Raw genomic sequence first — 17,072 nt, 5'->3', positions numbered from 1 at the left:
CAGGAAAGACTGGATCGATTCCTGGTAGGAGTTGATTGGCAGCAACTCTATCCCAATGCAACGGTTCTTAGACTGTCAGAATCAGGCTCGGATCATGCCCCTCTTCTCTTAGACTCTAATATGAGAACTGAGATATCTAAACGCCGATTCAAATTTCAAGAAAGATGGTGTTCCAATGATGAAATAAGGCAGATTGTTAGAGAGGTTTGGCATGAACAGATTGATGGTTCAGCCATGTATATCCTAGCTCAAAAAATAAAGCGTTGTCGGCATAAGATTGTCAGATGGCAGCAAGAACACAGATCTAATTCGAAGGTGGAGATTGATTTACTACAGTCGGAATTAGAGGAACTTCGTTTAGCAGGAATTCATGGAGGCGACATCATTTCAAAAATAGAGGACAAACTTGAAAAAGCATTGCAAAATGAGGAATCTTATTGGAAAGATAAGTCTAGAGTCAAATGGCTCAAATCTGGTGATCAGAATACAGCTTTCTTCCATCAGAAATTTAGAAATCGAACCCGAAGGAATAGAATTTGGCAACTAACTGGCAGTGATGGTGAAGTGGCTACTTCAAATGCTGGTATTGCTTCTGTGGCTGAATCTTATTTCAAGGATATCTTTTCCTCCACTTGTCATGAGAACCCTGAATCTATGTTTACTGACTTTGAACCTAAGGTTACAGCTCACATGAACCGTAGGCTTCAAAGACCAGTGACTATGGAGGAAGTGAAACACGCAACATTTAGCATTCATCCTCAAAGTGCTCCAGGAGATGATGGTATGACAGCAAAATTTTTTCAAACCTTCTGGAACATACTTAGTGGTGATGTGTTTCGAGCAGTTAAGAGCTTCTTTTCTGGGGGCAGAATCTTAAAGGGTTTTAACCACACTTAGATCTGTCTTATTCCCAAGATTTCTGATGCTAAAGATATGACTCAGTTAAGACCAATAAGCCTATCTTCAGTCTTTTACAAGATTATCTCCAAAGTATTTGTACATAGGCTTCAGGGTATGATGAATAGACTAATTAGCCCTACGCAGAGTGCTTTTATTAAAGGCAGATTAATCTCTGATAATATCCTAATTGCTCACGAGTGTATGCATTACTTGAAGAACAAAAAAAGGGGTCTCGAAAATGAAATGGCGCTAAAATTAGATATGAGTAAGGCATATGATAGGGTGGAATGGCACTTTCTTTGGTTTATATTGGAGAAGTTTGGTTTTGACTCCCGATGGATCATGTGGATTCGAGAATTAGTGACAACTGTTTCTTATTCTGTTATTGTGGAAGGACAACCTTAGAGGTATTCGACAAGGAGATCCTCTATCCCCCTATCTTTTTCTTTTCTGTGCAGAAGGTCTCTCCTTCTTGCTACACAAGGCAGAACAAAACAGACTAATTCAGGAACTTCAGATACATAGGCAATGTCCCAAGGTCAACCACCTCCTATTTGCTGATGATTCCATCTTATTCTGTAAGGCTAATCCTGAAGCATGTTCAAATATCCTACATTTATTGAATTCTTATGAAAGTATCAGTGGCCAGAGGGTAAATCTTAATAAATCTGCTGCATTCTTTAGCCACAACACTCCCTCCACTACTCGTACACTACTGGCTAACTCTATGAATATTAACCATAATGGGGCTCAGGATAAATACCTTGGTTTGCCTTCTACAGTCTCTAAATCGAAAAAGGCTTCTTTTAGTATGATCAAAGAAAAGATTCGAAAAAGAATCCAAGGGTGGAAGCGCAATCTTCTTTTGTCAGGTGGTAGACACATATTGCTTAAGGCAGTGGGAGAAGCTATTCCTATTTATACATTGTCTTGCTTCAAGTTGCCTGATGGTTTAATTTCGGAAATTCACTCTCTACTTTCTCAGTTCTGGTGGGGACAAAAAGGTTCTGAAAGGCGGATGGCTTGGATTAGCTGGGACACTATGACTCGCCCACGAAAAGAAGGAGGCCTTGGATTTAAAGATCTCAGAATCTAAAATCTGGCGCTTTTAGGCAAACAGTTTTGGCGACTTGTAACACAGCCTACTTCCTTGTTATCCAAAATACTAAGAGGTAAATACTTTAGCAATGGTAATGCTATAACGGCAGAAATTGGAGTCTTACCTTCTTGGGGATGGAGGAGCATACTGGAAGGCCGAAAGATTGTTGAAAAAGGTCTTAATTGGGCTGTGGGTACTGGTGAGAATATCCGAACCTTTGAGGATCCTTGGTTGCCTCCTCCGTATCCTTTAATGATTTCTGACATGCCAAATAGACAGGCTATTTGTGAGTTGGTTCCAAGAGTTAAAGATCTAATTACTGAAGATAGGAATTGGAATCAGAATCTCATTCAAGAATTATTTCCCCAAGACGTTGCAAATAGGATTTTGTCAGTTAAAATTCAGCAAGGTAGGGACAAATTGCAATGGGATTTGAATAAATCCAAGCAATATGATACAGCTTCAGGTTACAGAATTGGCTATTTATTTTACCATCCGCCTCTGGAGTTTTGCCCTAATTATATGTAGCAGAAAAAGCCGTGGATTGATCTAAGGAAGTTGAACTTGCCTCACAAAATTAAGCTATTTATCTAGAAAGCTCTCCATGGCCGACTTCCGGTGCTTGCTCAGATTCATCACCGCATCCCATCTATATCACCAATATGCCCCTGCTGTCAGGAAGCAACGGAAACAGTCACTCATTGTTTAATCGATTGCTCTAGAATTAAAGACGTATGGTCTCAGAGTTATCTTCGTGACTGTCTTCCCCCTCAGAGTTCTAACGAGTTTTGGACATGGTGGACTGCATCAACAGAGATACTTAACCCGTTGAAGAATGCTGACCGTAATCCTCAATTGCTTGCCATCATTTGCTGGAACTGCTGGAAAGCTCGCAACCAGTTGATTTTTGAAGGTTCTACTTCTATGCCGTCTGCCATTCTAGCAAGCTCTGTCAAGTTGTTCCGTGAAATCCAAAGAACTCCCAATTTAGGTCATCATCTCCATGAGGCAAGCTCTTAGTTGCATGCAATTGGATTTATCATTCTTTCTTCTTTAAGATTTTTCTTCGTTTTTCGACCACGCACCGTCGGATGAATACCTTCAGTGTAGTGTTTTTGGGAAACCCCACCTTTTATTATGCTGTCCTGCTTTTGGACATCTTTGTATTTCATTTTTTAATAATTAATGAAATATAACCTATTATCTTTGGAAAAAAAAAAAGCTGGATGACTAAGTACTTCTTGAATAAGTCAACTAGCTACTTTTAAGAGTGTCGTAACTGAATTCTATATACTACTAAAGCTAGATGATTGAGTACTATTAATTGATATGAGATATGTATATGTGTGATTGCTTATGCCTGTTTTATCTATATATGTCTTTTTACTTACCAAATCAAACGTTTTAAAAAAAGTTACCCTCATGAAGTGATCATATTTTAACAACAATTTAGGTTCATATAATAAATAATAGTTAAAATTAAAAAAAGTAAGTTAGTAATGTTTAATTTTTAGTGTAATCATGACACGCTAAAAATTAGATTGTTACAATAAATGTTTCTTGTTTTGAATAAAGACAATTTTTTTGGTGCCTATGATTTTGATGCCGAAATTGTCGAACTTATCTTTTTATAGTAAGGTTTAAATATTAAAAATTATTTATTTTTATATTTTTTAATTTAAATATTAATTTTTATCTTTTTTAATAAATTAAGTAACTATATATAGACACCATAACATGCACCTTGAATAAATGAATAAATTCTAAATGAATTAATAGGTGATGTGTAATAAATTTTCACTCATAATAATTCATTGTGATGTATGTGTTTTCATTTTTTTTTTGGTTTAAGAGGTACCGAATTGAGATGTACTTTTGTTGGTAAAAAATATTTTAAGAGGTAAAGTATTATTTTGGTTTTTAACGTTTGAGCCAAATTTTAATTTAATTTCTAATATTTTAAATGTTCTATTTTTATTTCAAAAAAATTTAAACAGGTTCAATGTGAATCGTTAATTAAATTTGACACTAATAATAAACAGAATGAGTGACGTGCACGTTAATAACGTTATTAGTTAAGTTATATTTTTTTTTACATGTTAAAAAAATATAATCAAAACCTTTTTATAATACTTTTTTTTTCTCAATTTTCTTTTTACACAAAACTTCAAATCTTGATAATCAATCATCCATGCTTTAAAATAAAAAAAAATTATATTAGTGATCGTTAATGAATTGATTTTATTTACCTGAAATCAAATGATATTAGCTCTTTAATATACAAATTGTTTGTGTCAAATTTAATGGTGGAACAATATTAAACTCGCTTTAAATTTTTTTTGAATTGAAATAGAATGTCTAAAAATTTTTTTAAAATTAAAATAGAATATTTAAAACGTTAGAGACAAAATTAAAATTCGACCAAAATATTAAAAACTAAAATAATATTTTATCTTATTTTAAAAAATCATCTAATTAAATTTGCTTTTTAAACGATCATACATGTAATACTTACGGAGAATAATTATTTTTAATTTTGAGTACCCCAAATAGGTCCCCAAAAAATTTACCATCCGACAGTTTTGTCCCCCACAATATTTAACTAAGATTTCACCTCTGAGGTTTTCAGATATCCACCAGATACGTCTCCAAAACCGTTTAATCCGATTAAAGTGGTGACGTGTCAGGTTAACTGTGACATGTCGCCTCCAGGACATTTTGGTCCCTATCCATGCTGGACAAAACGACGTCGTATTGGAACCAGGGGCAAAACGACATCGTTTCGGGGAGGACAAATTCGTCCCCACTTAGACAGAGAATGCAAACAGCGCCGTTTTCATGTGGGGGACCTATTTGCCTTATAATAGTATCTTAGGGGACCTATTTGACCTATAATTCGTGATGTTAAAAGAAATTATATTTACTTCAACGCAAACCTTAAAAACCTATAACTTCTTTTAACATCACGAATTATAGGTCAAATAGGTCCCCTAAGATACTATTATAAGGCAAATAGGTCCCCACATGAAAACGGCGCCGTTTGCATTCTCTGTCTAAGTGGGAACGAATTTGTTCTCCTCGAAACGACGTCGTTTTGCCCCTGGTTCCAATACGACGTCGTTTTGTCCAACGTGGATGGGGACCAAAATGTCATGGAGGTGACATGTCACAGTTAACCTGACATGTCACCACTTTAACCGGATCAAATGGTTTTGGGGACGTATCTAGTAGATATCTGAAAATCTCAGAGTCGAAATCTTAATTAAATTTTGTGGGTGACAAAACTGTCGAATGGTAAATTTCTTGGGGACCTATTTAGAGTATTACTCTTTAATTTTTTATTAACATAATAATATGTATCATTTGTTTTGGATTGACTTTTAACAAACCATCAGGTAAAAAAAATGATAATATGTAATAACTCAAGACATGTGTTAAACTTAAATATCGAAGAAACAGAATAATTATTTTAGGGCAAAAAACCCTAATAAGCCAAGTGAAGAATCCTGTAACCTAAATACGCCAAAACAAAAATCGTTTCAGCAATAAGCCAGGCCGTATTTTTATATAATTCGAACCAGGTTGGTTCGAACTCTATTTGTTAATAATTCGAACCACTCCAGTTCGAACTACGTAGAGAGAAGACGGTTGAAGTAAATCGAACCAGGCTGGTTCGATTTACAGAGGGAGAAGCTGTTTCACATAATTCGAATCAGGCTAGTTCGAATTATAGGTAAATATGCTGCATTAGATAATTCGAACCACGCTGGTTCGAATTACACAACTTCTAATTCGAACCATGTTGGTTCGATTTACTGGTATACAGAGCAGTATATATAGGGTTGTAAACGTGAGTTGCTCTCATTAGAGGGTGTAAGATGGCTAGTGAGGAGAGTTTTGGTGTTTTGGTTCACCACAGAGGATCCATTAAGAGGAAAACTCGTTTCGGGGTGAAGTTCACAGATAAGGATCCCCTCTGTATTGTCGTTAGTCCTACGACGAGCTATGATGACCTTGTTAGATCTGTGCTGAGGAAACTCGGTGTGGAAGGTGCGAAGCGGGTTAAGAAGTTTTTTTATCGCATTCCAGTCACGGTCCTGCAGGATACTGTGAAGTATGATTGTTTCACGATTGGTAGTGATGAGGACCTGCAAGTTTTGTTTCTTTGTCGGAGGCAGTTTCCAGAGGTGAGGACACCAGAATTGTTGGCAAAGCTGGTTGATGTGGTATCCAGCTCAGGGGGTTCGAACCGGAATACCACCACTGTAGCCACGGCAGCCGGTTCCAGTTCCAGGCCTGCCGTTGCTTCTTCGTCCGTCCCTGTGTACGAGACAGCGGTCCAACCGGTCGCCTCCCCGTCTTTTGCTGTTGATCTCAATGACGGAGTAGGCGACGTGGTAGGATCATTTGATGTTCCGCCGAACGGTTTACAGGGCGTTCCACCAGTGGGCGTCGGAGACGGATTGTTGGATGATGCAGAGGCGGACGACATCGAGCCGGATATGATTGAGGATGAAAGCGGCGACGATGTCGGAGCGAGTGAGCCTGCATTGGCGGTGGGTGGTTCTAGTTCTGGCACACAGCAGTATCCACCATATTTTTCCTCTTTGGACCTGGACGCCATGAGGCAGGAGGGTGTTTCAGGGCATTGCGTTGGATACGGAGCTAGAGATGTGGAAGGGACAGCTGGTCTGACAGAGTTCTAGGTTGGTCAGCAATTTCAAGATAAAGATGAGGCCCTGTTAAGTGTGAAGACCTACAGCATCCGGCGAGGGGTACAGTACAAGGTAGTGGAGTCTGATCATCGCCGTTATGTGGGCAAGTGTTCTGAGTTTGGGAATGGGTGCACCTGGTTGATTCGACTGAGCCTCAGGCAGCGCAAGGGCATTTGGGAGGTTAAGCGGTACAATGGACCTCACACTTGTCTTGCGACCTCCATCTCGAGTGACCACAGGAGCTTGGATTATCATGTGATTTCGGCGTTCATTATGCCAATGGTCAGGGCCGATGCATCCGTCAGCATAAAGGTGCTCCTAAATGCCACAGCAGCACACTTTGGGTTTAGGCCGACTTACAGGAGGGTCTGGATGGCGAAGCAGAAGGCTATTTCCCTCATCTACGGTGACTGGGATGAGTCATACAACGAGCTCCCTAGGTGGGTGTTGGGAGTCCAGTTAACGATGCCGGGTACTGTTGCAGTCCTACGCACGAGCCCCGTTCGAGTCGGTGGACAAGTTGACGAGTCTGAAGCCTATTTTCACAGACTTTTCTGGACATTTCCACCGTGCATCGAGGCATTCCGTCATTGCAAGCCGCTAGTTAGCATCGACGGCACACATCTGTATGGCAAGTACGGGGGAACGTTGCTCATTGCGATTGCACAGGATGGGAACTCGAACATTCTACCTGTTGCATTCGCACTAGTAGAGGGTGAGAATGCAGAGTCTTGGTCATTCTTTCTCTCCCACCTTCGACAGCACATGACACCGCAGCCGGGATTGCTGGTTATCTCCGACAGGCATAACGGCATCAAGGCTGCCCTTGAGGCACCTGACGGAGGGTGGTTACCTCCATCTGCATACCTTGCATTCTGCATTCGACATGTAGCTGCTAATTTTGCCCTAACCTTCAAGGGCAAGGACGCACGGAGGCTTCTAGTGAATGCTGCTTATGCGAAGACCGAGGTTGAATTTGATTATTGGTTTGATATTCTGCGGTCTGAAGACCCAGCGATGTGTGAGTGGGCGAACCGGATTGACTATTCCTTGTGGACTCAGCATTGTGATGATGGGCGGCGATTTGGTCACATGACGACTAATATCTCCGAGTGTGTGAACTCAATACTCAAGGGTGTTAGAAATCTCCCTGTATCCTCCCTGGTTAAGGCAACATATGGTAGGCTTGCGAAACTCTTTGTTCGTAAGGGGAGAGAGGCTGCGGCTCAGATGGGAACCGGACAACAATTCAGTCAGTACTTGGTGAAGTCTATTGAGGCCAACATGAAGACGGCCAGGTGCTTCACGGTGACCTTGTATGACCGTGATAACTCAGAGTTCACCGTAGCAGAGACCACTCCTACTGGTTCTTTCTCGTTGGGTACCTACAGAGTATCGCTTGCATCCCGGACCTGCGACTGCGGATACTTCCAGGCGCTTCATTTCCCGTGCTAGCACGCACTTGCATGCTGCGCCTACGCACGGCTTACCTGGTCCTCTTATGTTCACAGCGTGTATCAGATCAGTTCAGTGTTCAGTGTGTACCGGATGGAATTCACACCACCGATATCGGAGGGTCTCTGGCCACCTTAAGACGGGCTCACGGTGATTCCAGACCCTGCCAGGAGGCGTGCGAGAGAGGGTCGTCCAAGATCCACTAGGATACGGACGAATATGGACGAGACAGATCCGAACTGGCCGAGGAGGTGTGGCCTCTGTCGCCAGCCCGGACACACCCGTCGTAATTTCCCACAGCTTGGAGGATCGTCTCACACGGGGGGACACTAGTAGCGATGTTGTTAGTGTTAGTGGTTTTTGGTTTTTATTTTTCTTGTTATATGTTATGTTTGAGGACTTATGTAATCCATTGATCTTTCTACCTTCTAGTAATGAAAAAGGTGTTTTCGAATTTCAGTATACATAGAATCCCCATAAAGGTAAAAGTTCATAACTAATTGTCAACATTAAAGTGTTTAATGATTCAATGATAATAAATATTCACTGATCGACTAGGTAAAAACCAGATTTTGAAGATACAATAAGATGAACAAACAACATGGAAAAACAGCACTAAAGTCACAACAGTAGTCCACATGGTTATAATACATGAATGAAAACTAATCTCTAAAATACATGAAAAATAAATCATCTAAACAAGTGGGAGCCTGTCCCACAACGACGGGGTACCCGTGGCCTCTGACCTCTGCGGATAAACGGCTCCTCATCCTCTATCTCATCTGCATCCTCATGCGGGGCAGGCGGTGCGGGTGGTGTAAAATGGACAGGTGCGGCAGACGGCCCGGCGACAGACTGTGATGCAGCGGTGTAAGCGGAGTGTAGGGTACCTCCCAAACCAAACTGGTCAGCAACAGGTGTCGTAGCAGGCTCGTTCAGATCAACATCTAAGGGTGCCTGTGTGCTAGGTGTCTGAGCACGCCTCCTGCCCGGATCGTCCTCCTGCATGATAGCCGTAATCTCCTCCAGAAACCGAGGACTGCCGAAGTCCGCATCAAGCGTATCTGCCCCAAGGAAGTCCTGCCACTGTGATCCGGGAATAACCCATGGAGTACCATCCTGCTGAGGCTGGTTGTCGGTGGGTACTCCAACAAAGTAATGTCCAAAAGGACCCGACCCAAGACCAGCGTCACTAGGCTCAGCCCCGTCACCCATCCCTGAGCCATACCACTCACCTCCGTGCACCCCATCATGGGTACTAACACCTACAACTGCAGCTGCCCTTGCACCATCCCCGCCCTCGGGCCCATGTTGATCATCGTCATCGTCCTCAGGATCAGGTGGAGTGACATGAACCGCAGCACGCCCTCTACCTCTGCTAGGATGGCGTCGTCGTCGCACCCCAGCGGGGCCGGCCTCGTCATCATCCTCCATAGCACGCTCAAGCCACCCCCAGTCACGCTGGCTACGCCGTGTGCCCACGCGAGCTCTCCTATCAACCCGCCGCCTGTCCGACACGTCGTCTGGCCGATCCATCTCAGGAACTCGCCCAGGTCCCTGCTGTGAGGCCTCAACAGGAATATCAACGGCTCTCGGATCGCCCAACTGCGGATCCGGAGACAAAAACCTCTTCCCGTGCTGACTCCACCAATCCAAGAACTGATGCGAGGGACCAGGGTTAGCAACAACATCAAACCTCAGCACGCTATCCGTACGGGAGTCCCAATATTGATGCCACTTCTGCAAGTGGGACGGGAACCATCGATCGCCGCCTCTGCCGTCCTTCGACATCAAAAAGTCGATGTTCAGGGCGGCGTCTGGACGGGGCTGCACCCCTCCAAACTGCGGAAGAACCCTATCGATCTGATGCCACTCTATGACGGCAAAGTAGATAAGCGATGTAACAGACCGCCACAGCACCATATGCCGAGGCTCCAAAACCTCGGGATGCACGACCTGAAGTACGTCGGGGCTGCTGTACGGCATCCAGATAAACTGCACCCAGAACGATACAATGTCAGGCCAACTCGTGATCCCAACTAGTAAATCGTGATTAAATAAAAAAAACTTATTAAGTAACATACTGACCTCTCTATCCTGCAACCGGTCTATCCAGAGCCTCCACATCTGAACTATAGGACCTTTCTCGCTACTGGAAGGGATGTAACCTGACCACCTGCATCATGCACATGTGTTACAGCTACTTATAGGTATGCTTAGGGTATCCAATACATTATGAATGAACACGTGGTTATGTGTAGTGAATTGTAATAGACAAAGCTTAGTACAGTACCTCGAGGCCAATGGCCAGCTGAACGTCTCAAATCCTGCAGGCCTAAAGCGAGGAAATCGCCAGAAAATCCATGACTGAAGTAGCTGAAGTGGGCCCGCTAGCTTGATAACGTTTCTGTTCGCCACTCGGCACATGCACCGGTACAACCATGCCAGTGCTGCAGAACCCCAGCTGTAGGTCCCCATCTCCTCCAGCCTAGCTACAAACGGAAGCCATCTGATGTGAACGCGGTTGCCCAACTTGTCCGCAAAAAGCTGCGTGCCCAACAACATCATGATGTACGCACGGGCATAACGACGCACAGTATCTTCATCAGCTCCCTCCGGGCACTCACCAAACGTCTCCTGAAACCAGCTGCAGTTGACCGCGTACTTCTGAACCTGGCTAGGAGGAGGTACCACTCCAAGCAACTCCTCGAACCAAACCCAGGCTGGACGGCCACCCTCGATGTATATATGGAACTCTGATAGGCAGCCACTGACGTAACGCCCGTCCACTGGCAAACCCAGCTGGTATGCCACGTCCTGGAGTGTGATCGTGCACTCTCCGAACGGCATATGAAACGTGTGCGTCTCCGGACGCCATCGCTCGACAAACGCACTGACAAGGGCCTCGTCCAACCGGAACCATCTATCGTTCAGCCTTGCAAGATGGTAAAGACCAGCCATCTGCAGGTACGGAACGTATCTGTCATCCAGTACCATGCCCTGCTGCCACCGCATGCTCCTGATGCATCGCTGAGGCTGCGGAAGAAATGAACCGCATTATTAGAACCAACTTAATTACCGGTTACAAACATAATCAACACGATAATTGATAAACCAAAAAATCTTACTATGTATAGCCGCTTAAAAATCCAAGAACGAGAACCATTTGCATAAACAACTAAAATTAGTAGCCAGCATAGACAACTGACATGAAAGATCTAACATTATAAAACCACAACTAAACCGCTTACATAAACCACTAACATAAACCACTAACATAAACCGTTAACGTAAACCACTTACATAAACCACATACATAAACCACTAAGATAAACCACTAACATAAACCACTAAGATAAACCACTAAGATAAACCACCAACATAAACCACTAACAAAAACCACTAACATAAACCATTAACAGAAATCACTAACATAAACCACTAAAATAAACCACCGACTAAACCAACATCTAACCCGCATGCCAAAACACTAACTCACATGTACCGGTAAAACAAAGTTATTTCCGTACTAACCTCTTCGTTGATGACCCCAGCTATATGGGCGACTCCGTCCAAGCGATATAACCGTGCCGGATCGTCCCCCATGAGCAGAGTATTCCGTTCAGGTCTTTCTTGGAGAGAATCTGGGTCGTTTTTTCTGAGATTTGGTGGGGCAGGGGAAGGTGAGAATGGTTCGAATGAGGCTGATTTGAACTCCTTATATAGCCCAATTACTAGTAATTCGAATCAGGGTGGTTCGAATTACTAACAAACAAGCTTAAGTGTAATTCGAACCAGGCTGGTTCGAATTACTTGATGACCTCATTTACCAATAATTCGAACTGGCGTGGTTCGAATTACTTGCATTCCTAGTTCGAACCAGGCTGGTTCGATTTACTTTGAATTTTTTGTTTGTAATTCGAACTGCTCTGGTTTGATTTATTTGAGGATGAAGTTCGAACTAGCCTGGTTCGAATTACATTAAAATATGATCTGGCTCATTGCTGTATCGATTTTCATTTTGGCTCATATATGTAAATTTGGATTGATGTTGGCTTATTATAGTATTTTGCCCATTATTTTATTTATTTATTTATTCCCTCCTTCCATCTCAGGAATAATGGGTCTCCAAGCAATAATGGAAAATGTTTACTTTTTGAAAAATGGACATGCAGTCAATACATCAAAACTTTTCTGCCATTTGCCTGTCAAACTTAGTGCTTCCCCGATTACACCTATATAATTTTTTTTATTATTTTATTTACTTTTGGAAGAAAGGTAAATTTTCTCCACTAGTCCATTTTGCTTTCAATATCAAGGTTTGGCCGACGAGAGGTGGAGCCTCATAGCTAAATTTTAATATTTTATATATAAATTATATATAAATTTTAGTTTAATTTTTTTAATTTTATTTTAATCTTATTTTGTTATATAAATATTTCTGATTCTCTTTTAATATTTATCTAATTCTGCTCTTGTGGCCAACTGCACTGTATATCCAGTATCCATCCATATTATTCACACACACAATTGAACTCTATAGTCTCCTAAATTATTGATCATCAAAACATCTTTTTAATATGTAACAAGGCTTTATTTAGATGGTAAATAATAATAGAGCAACACTACAAGAGAGGTGCTACATTGTGACGATTTTTTTTTATGATTAGTAGCAGTTTTAAATCACTGTAAAATCAAAGGCTGGCGACTCAATAGACCGTTCTGGTTATCGGCGCGGAAATTAGATTTTGCAAAGATTTTCAGTAATCGTTGGAACCGCCACTAAATCAGTATTTTGCGGCAACTAATTTAGCGGCGGTTTTAAACCACCATGATATACAAGTATTAAGATTTAGTCCATTTTTATCGGCGGTTATAAACCGCCGCAATATTAGTACATTTGTTAATTTAGAACTGTTTGCGGCGATTATAATTTCAATACAAATTTAAAATATTTTTTCCTTTTAAAAAAGCTGATATTTTTTATATAATTTTAACAAAATAAAATATTAAGTTAAAATTTTTTTATATGATTTTAATAAAATAAAATATCAAGTTTGAGTCTGAAAAAAAATATCTTGGGTAACAAATAATAATTTTTGGATTTTTCAAAAGCTTAAGGGAGCTAGAAAAAAAAATTAATAGACAATTTTAAAATATAAAAGTTTTTTTCAATAATTTTGTCACATTTTTTGTCCTCTAATTATTTTTCTTATGACTAAATGCTTGGTGTATTACTGCTATATTAATTAAGAAGGATGAATTATACTGTTATAACTATAATTGTAAGTAAAGAGAAATCGTTAGAGAATGGTGTAATAGGAAAGAGGCCTGCTACATATACAAGTCTTTTTGGCTTACAAGTTGGTCCAAGTCTAAGAAAAAAATACGCGCACCACTCCTTTAAAATCGAGCGTCCAACGCACGCATTCATTATGCCACACTCTTCCTCTTCTTCCTCAATCAAAAAGCAAACCGTCAAGATTCAAGAGAGATTAGAAACAAACTATGATTCTGAAGACACGTTTCAACTCCTCACGAAGAGTAGAAGAAATCAAGAAGAAAAGATACAAATCTCCATCAAAAATGAAGAAACATTATTTAAGGTACTGTTTTACTGTTCTTCTAGGTTTTTTTTCTAGATTGTCTCTGCCATGTGCCTCATCCTTAACCAGCAAAACATTAAAAGATTTCAAGAAGAAATATACTGTCTCCCTCATGTTTTGGGTATATTTTTTAAATCCTTTGGGTGTATTTCTTAAATCTTTTGGGTATATTATATTTCTGTAACTGTTTGAGTGTATTTCTGTAATCCTTTCTGTAACCATTTAGGTGTATTTCTGTAATTGTTTGGGTGTATTTCTGTAATCGTTTGGGTGTATTTCTGAAGTTATATTATCTTCAAAATAATTTCAAAGCTTGATTTCAGAAACCATGAAAATCGAAAAAAAAATAAAGCAAGAAGGAGATCCAACAAATTTGGCAAGAAATTCGTAAAAAGAAACGAAATCTTTTGAAAAATGGAAGTTATATATTTGCGCGTTAATTGATTTGAATTGATTTAAAAATCTGTTAAAGAGGCACGTAACATAAACAGCGCATTTAGTGGGTTTCGTTCTCTTCGAACTTGTAAAGCTTGTAAGCGCAAAATACTTGTATGCAGAGATTAATCCAATAGGAAATTTCTATTGGTGCTTTATTTAAAAAAAATCACTTAATAAAAAAATTCACTAAAATAAAATCATTACAAATGATTTGTTTTAGAAAAGATTATTAAAATAAAATCATTATTCATGATTTGTATTGTTTTAAAAAAATTACAAAACCTTCCAAATAATTTCTCCTTTTTTATAAATTCTTTGTTCCTAATATAAAAAGAAAAGAAATTAGCCAAACAAATAATGTTCTTTATTTTTAATATGACAATCAGATAGATGTAATAAGATAAAATGAGAGTTAAACATGCAATGCACGTATAGAATTAATAACAGTTTTTATATAAATTGTTAAATATAATTTAAATAAAATCGTGAATCAGGATTTGAGTGGAAAGAGAAGAGAAAAGAGAAGTTAAAAATTGTCGAATCATTGATCAATGGTATTGGTGGGGAATTATTGAAAAAAATGAGAGTACCAATTTTTCATGTTAGTGATTCTAAAACAAATCGTTACTCTCATTTTTATTGAGTAAACAATTTTGTCCTCCATCAAATCGTTACTCATATATCAAGTGTATTTTTTATCACTAGTTCAAATTATTAGTAACGATTTATTCTAACATTATTCCGTTTCATATAAGTATATTACATTAAATTTACATAATATTACCGTATTACACCCTTCATTTTATAACATCTAAAAAAATGAGCCCCATTTGTCTCCTACAAAATTAATCCATATATAATGAAAAGATAATCTATAAATAAATTGGAAATTTAAAACTGCTGCTTCTTCCATGACCTATGCATATAGGGTTTGGCCGACTGTCACAATCTTTCATATTAGTGATCCCAATAACTAACACAATGAATCTAGCTTAATGGCTATGCCACATTTGAATGCATTGTCATTGGTATATAATATATTTTATTATTATTGTACCTATATAATTATATTATAGCTTCCATCTTCTAGGAGCAGCCACATATACTTGTTTCTTTCTTTACTTTCCCGACACACCACTTGCACACAACACAGAAAAATTATAGTGAAAGTAGTGGTAGTAAGTCAGCACCCTGAACCGAAGCCAAATCTATATAGGCGAATAGGGTCCATTTTTCACATTATGGGGTGTCCAAGTTCACTCTTATCAGCTGCACATTTCATATTCACATTTTCTGAGCTTATGCTCTTTGACATAAATCGAATCTCACAGTAGTGAAAGCAGAACAACAATAAGAAAGGGACGTTCTAGGCCTTCTGTGCATGTATCACTCACCAAAATCCTTCTATATTCTTAAGATATATTTTTTTGGTAAATAACCTTCATACACCAAAAGTGAAACCAATTACGTGTATCCCCAAATCCAAAAACATTACGTAGATGTCTTGTATGTTTTAATGTAAATCAAATTTATTAAATTCGAATTAGGTTTCATAACACTAAATCGAATATACTTGATTCGAATTATTTGATTTAGAGTTCACACGTAAATCGAATTAAATGAATTTGAATTAGATCAAGTACTAATAAATCGAATCAATCAGTTTCGATTTATATAGCCACTACTAAATCGAATCAATAAATTTCGATTTAGCTCCATTAGTAAATCGAATGTACTGAATTCGATTTATACTCAGTATTGGCTAATGACAAATCGACTCGATTGGCTTTAATTTACTATGATTTTTACTATTTTATATATATATATATATATCGAAAGGAGTTAATTTGATTTAGTATATGCCTAATGTATATAAATAAGAGTTGAACGTGAATTTTTTACCATAGTGGGACTCACAATGGCTAGTGATAAGAGTTTTCTAGTTCTGGTGCACTATAGAGAGTCGATTAAGAAGAAAACGCGATCGAAAATTAAATTTAGTAATAAGGATCCGCTGGGTATTTTTCTCAAACCTTCGACGAGTTTCACCGAGTTTCAGAATACTATACTCCAAAAATTGGGGCTGCATGGCATGAAACGGGTGGAGAAGTTATTATACAGAATCCTGATTTGCGTGTTGAGCGATGATGTGAAGTATGATTCATTCGTCATAGGCAATGACGAAAATTTGCAAGTTCTGGAGGTTCGAACTGGAATCCTCAATCCTCAGCAATGCCAACCTACTGTAGTTCAATGCCTCTTGTTGCCTTGTCATCTGTGCTAGTGATTGCACCTGAGGCAGTTTTAGTTGCATCTTCGTCCTTTGTGGCTAATCTAAATCGCAATCTTGACGGAAAAATAGGTGATACTGGACCGTTGGATGAGTTTGCGATTGCGACGTCCGGAACTCCTGTTATGGTCCTGGTCTTCAGAGAGGGTGGAGTACCGGATGGTGTCGAAGATGCTCTGCATAATGATGATGATGATGTGGATTTCACCACGATAACAGATGATAATGATGATGATATAGCAAGGACTACTCCAGTTGTGGGTGGAGGAGCATCTAGTTCAGGAACTCATTAGTACCCACCGCACTTTTCAACTTTGGACTTGGATGCTATGGCACAGCAGGGAGATTTAGGAGTACATGTTGGTTTCGGGGCCAGAGATACACAGAATATAAGAGCTCTATCTGAATTCCAAGTTGGTCAGCAATTTCAGGATAAAGAGGAAGTCGTGTTAAGCGTGAAGACTTATAGCATCCGCCGTGGGGTTGATTACAAAGTGTTGGAATCCAATAATCGTAAATACTATGGCATCCACACAAACTGTGAACAGAAGTACTTATCGTTAGTCATC

This window comes from Arachis hypogaea, chromosome 18 (genome assembly GCF_003086295.3).
Source record: "Arachis hypogaea cultivar Tifrunner chromosome 18, arahy.Tifrunner.gnm2.J5K5, whole genome shotgun sequence".
NCBI lineage: Eukaryota > Viridiplantae > Streptophyta > Magnoliopsida > Fabales > Fabaceae > Arachis > Arachis hypogaea.
This window is presented reverse-complemented; position numbering follows the sequence as displayed.